Genomic DNA, 5087 nt, shown 5'->3' on the forward strand with positions numbered 1-5087 from the left:
ACTGCAATTAAGTCATAAAGCATAGGTCATATATAATTTTTTGTCACAAAGTTTCACAATCACACCACAGCTATCTGGCGCCATCTTCTGTTTAAATCTGGGTTCATGAAGCATCGCGACAAACTCAAAATGACGTATATAAAAGTTTAAAACTTTCAAAAGTTCACAATGACATATAAAAAAAAGTTTTATTCATGTCTCTTTTATATAATTCTCAACAGAAAAATACACTTTTCTTAGACAACAATTGATCTCATTTTGTTTTCATACATTTAAACGACCGCACATCTTTCTGTCTAGTGATTTAACTCAGCGGCTGTTTTTATTATAATATTATTGAATGTAGGCTAATTAGCTTGTTTTTAGTAGGCGGTTGCGCGTGAAGAAAGGACCCATTAATTTACAATATTAATATGTTTAGTTAAAATCTCTTTTAGAACTGAATAATACAACATTGGGATGTTTGATAGTTTAATCTGTGCCTGAATCATTTAAAAGGACTGTCGATAGACTATAACAAAACACCCGTTGTGAAAAATTAAGAGATCAAAGATTTAAATTGACACTTCGAACTCTTGGCGCGTCTTCACTACACATCCCCGCCACAAAACATCTGTCGATCGTCGCCTTTATGTCTGAATCATACAATTAGGCTATCACACCGCATGAAAACGAATCCCCCGCTGCTCAGCGCCTAAAAACCTGGATCAAAAAACGCGTTATCAATTTGGATGCACTCCTGAAATAATTTTGATTGGAAAAATGCAATACAACACGTGTTAAAGCTACAATTTATAATGCATACTATTTCAATGAAAACTCATACTATTTGGTTTAAAATACGTTTTAGTCTCTGGTAAAAGTAAATAACACTTGTTAATCGTTTATTCGTTTTTTAAAGTGAACGTCTGAATGAGACTGCTCAACCAGTGTCGTCTGTTTGTGTAAAATAAACCTATTTGTTAACTAATATCATTCAGTATCCACTGTTTTAGAATCTCATGGTTAAAAATAAAAATAAAAAATGTAACAAACGTTTGTATTAAAGATATTTCGTCAGAATTCGTTTTTAGTAGGCAGTTGCACGTGAAGAAAGGACGCATTAATTTACAATATTAATATGTTTAGTTAAAAGTTATTTTAGAATTGAATAATGCAACATTGGGACGTTTGATAGTTTAATCTGTGGCTGAATCATTTAAAAGGACTGCGGATAGACTATACCAAAACCCCCAGCTGTGAAATATCCAGAGATCAAAGCTTTAAATTGACACTTCGAAATCTTGGCGCGTATTCACCCCCATGAACACAGATCCAATTAACAACCCTAAGGTCTGGTCAAAATACAAATTTAATTAACCCCCAGTCATTTCGTCGCCTTTATGTCTGAATCATAAAATGAATTACCCCGCCGCATGAAAGCGAGACCCCCGCTGCTCAGCGCCTTAAAGGCTGGATCAAAAAACGCGTTATCAATTTGGATGCACTCCTGAAATAATTTTGATTGGAAAAAATGCAATACAACACGTGTTAAAGTTACGATTTATAATGCATACTATTTCAATGAAAACTCATACTATTTGGTTTAAAATACGTTTTAGTCTCTGGTAAAAGTAAATAACACTTGTTAATCATTTATTCGTTATTTTAAAGTTTGCTCTGCCAGTATCGTCTGTTTGCGTAAAATAAACTAATATCATTCAATATCCACTGTTTTAGAATCTCATGGTTAAAAAATAAAAAAATGTAACAAACTTTTGTATTAAAGATATTTCGTCAGAATTATATATAAGATAAACCTGTTTACCAAAATACTGTATTTTCTAGTGAATGTTGTTAAAGTTTTTATAATTTTAGAGTGCCTTTGTTGTATTTGCCAACTTGATACGTTTTTTTAAAAACAAAATGTCAAAGTTTTCGTTAAATACATTTAAACCTTTAAATAATACTTTAAAACACTTCCTAAGATTAGGAGGAGTTAAGCCCCACCCCGCGGAGGGGCTTGTCAACTGATCTTACGCCATTGTCATTTTGGACGAGATCGTGAAAGGACTTTAAACGGAGTCGTGTAAGATTTCTGTCTTATATAGTTAAAATTATATATTATGTTTTTAGAAAATGTATCCTGTTTGCTAGGTTAATGTTAAACATCGTCTTACTTACATCACTTATCGCTGAATGAGTTCATGAAAGGATTTTAAACGGTAGATTTTGTGCTGCATTTTACAATTTATGCTATTTAAAATGCTCTTTGTTGAAATACAATTTTTAAATACATTTTTTATTTTATGCGGAGGGAAAGGTCAAATGTACAGCAATTAAACCATAAATCAGGGCCATAAATCATTTTTTGTCACAACGTACATAATACATACTACTCCTGTCGTAGTACCTTTGAGACTTTTTAGGGCTGCCAGCTCCTCAGACACTTCAAAGTTTGAGCTAACTCCGCGAAGAAAAATGAGCAGCTGTGCCGTGTCCTGCACGTCATTACTTTCATCCAGCGCTAATGCAAAAAAATCTAATTCTTTCACTTTTTCCTTCAGCTGGGCATATACATTATACCCCATTTCTTCAATTCGTCTGGTGATTGTACTTGTGGACAGACTCACCGCATTTAAGACGTCTTTCTTATCGGGGCACACCTCCTCCGCAACAGCATTCATAAATTTCTTTACGAACTCACCATCACTGAATGGCCTACCGCAGGTTGCAATCAGTTTAGCTACCTGAAAGCTAGCTCGAATGGATGACTGGTTCAACTGGGTTTGCCGTACAAACGTATTTTGCTGAGCAGATAGTCCACTTTTTAGCTTCGACACTTTGTCTGCTCTCATTTGGCCTTGTAAACTCGCATACTTGTCTCTGTGGCAGGTTTCATAGTGTCGGCGCAGATTGTATTCTTTGAACACGGAGACTGTTTCTTGACCGATGAGGCAAACAGCAATTTCTTTGCGTTGAACAAAAAAATAGTCACTTGTCCACTTTTGGTTAAATACCCTGCATTCTGAATCAACTTTTCTCTTTCCCAACCGTTTGGCCATTTTGTTGTCACTTTAAATTTTCTTGCTGGATCACGTGCACCCGCTCGATCACGATGGAACGTTAATCCGGGTGAATCTAACAAATAATTTGGCTACTTTAATAATTATAACTAAGGGAAATTTTATTTTGAAAGCCAATATGTATTATCAAATACAAATATGATATGATTAAAACATATTTAAAATTAAATTGTAAAAATATTTCTCTGCATGGCATTGTTCAGAGGGCCGGTCCAAATGTGGGGGTCGTAGTTTGGGGACCCCTGGTGTAGTGGTTATCACGTTCGCCTCACACGCGAAAGGTCCCCAGTTTGAAGTTAGGTGGAAACACTTTATGTTTTTACTGCAGTACTGTGATTTTTGAATGGAGTGTCTTGTCTAAACATATATTCAATTAATGAGTTGCAGGAATTGTTGGTAATTAAGTTTAGAGGCAGGTTTCCATAGTGTAGTGGTTATCACGTTCGCCTCACACGCAAAAGGTCCCCAGTTCGATACTGGGTGGCAACAAATGATATTTTAACTGCAGTACTGTTCTTTTTGGATGGAGTGTCTTGTCTAAACATTTATTCCATAAATGAGTTGTAGGAATTGTTGGTAATGTCCTTCATAAGCTATTTTCCATAATGTAGTGGTTATCACATTCGCCAAACACGCGAAAGGTCCCCAGTTCGAAAATGGGTGGAAACACTTGATGGTTTTCCTGCATTACTGTGATTTTTGGATGGAGTGTCTTGTCTAAACATTTATTCCATAAATGAGTTGTAGGAATTGTTGTTAATTTCCTTCACAGGCAGGTTTCCATAGTGAAGTGGTTATCACATTCGCCTATCACGCCGGGGCCAGTCGCATATAGGTGTAAAGGGCTTTTGTGACCTCAAGTAACCTTTTCAGCCAAGATTTGAGATTCACGGTTCGATTCCCGGCTGAATGTTTTTTTTTTCAATATTTATTATTTTCCTCATTATACACGTCAAGCCATTATTCAATTGTATTTTAACCTTCCACAAAACTGGATACTTCATATTTTACATTAGGTTTGTATTTCCACATGTATAGCTGTAGATGAGCTTTGCAACATATATAACTAAGCATTTGAGAAATAATAATTCTTAATACATTTGGCAATAAATTGTCCAACCTTTGTGTTTACTGATTTATCTGTTTACTTAAGTTTTATTCTAATTCTGTATTTTAAAAGACAACATTAAAGCAGACGTTAAATGGTCCTGTAATGAAAAGACGTATAACAGGAAAAAATGGTATCAAAAATACAATTAACAAAGTCAATATTAACCAGTTATGTTACATGGAGTAACATTCAGAAAAGTCATTGTTGCATAGGGTAGAAGTGGCCGTCTAGGTGGCTCATTGACATCCTGCAGTAGAGTCAAGTCAAGTCAAGTTTATTAATAAAGCACACTTAAAAACAACGAATGTTGTAACCAAAGTGCTGTACAATTTTTTACAAACATTAATAACAGAATTTAATAGAACTTATAAAATGTTAAAAAGAACAAATTAATAAAACATTATAAAACCTACACAGAAAACTATTAAAATTCTCAACCAACATTATAGGCTAAAGAGAAAAAATGTGTCTTCAATTTAGATTTAAATATCGGCAGTGAGGAGCAAGACCTAACAGCAAATGGAAGTGCATTAGCATGGAGCATAGAGCATGGAGTAGCATCGGTGTATAGAAGCTGGGACCTCTGTCGTCTAGGTCAAGGTGGCAGCAGTGCGAGGGCAACCTGATAGCAAACTCAGCCCTGACATAAAGAGGGTGATAAAAGGCAGTATAAACATGAAGGGGCTGATTAAAAGTGTGGGAGGGAGATAGGGAGGGAAGGAGTCCCCACTGCTTCAAATCTAACTAGTGCAAAGTCAAAATGTGTAATATGTACAGAGGTATAGACAACATCCTATAAACTTATTTACATATAGAAAACCCAGGTAGAGATTAATTAATCTATTATACACACACACACACACACACACACATATATAGATATATATTTAAGTAAAACTTATTCCAAATAA

The 5087-nt window shown here is 35.0% G+C and overlaps 1 non-coding gene across 1 annotated transcript; it reads left to right on the forward strand.

The window, feature by feature from the left end:
- The first annotated feature begins 3481 nt into the window (after window positions 1–3481).
- Window positions 3482–3554, forward strand: trnav-cac (transfer RNA valine (anticodon CAC)). The gene has a single exon. It is a non-coding gene; the product is annotated as a tRNA-Val (tRNA).
- Window positions 3555–5087: the final 1533 nt, after the last annotated feature.

Source organism: Xyrauchen texanus, unplaced genomic scaffold, assembly GCF_025860055.1.
Source record: "Xyrauchen texanus isolate HMW12.3.18 unplaced genomic scaffold, RBS_HiC_50CHRs HiC_scaffold_866, whole genome shotgun sequence".
Classification (NCBI taxonomy): Eukaryota; Metazoa; Chordata; class Actinopteri; order Cypriniformes; family Catostomidae; genus Xyrauchen; species Xyrauchen texanus.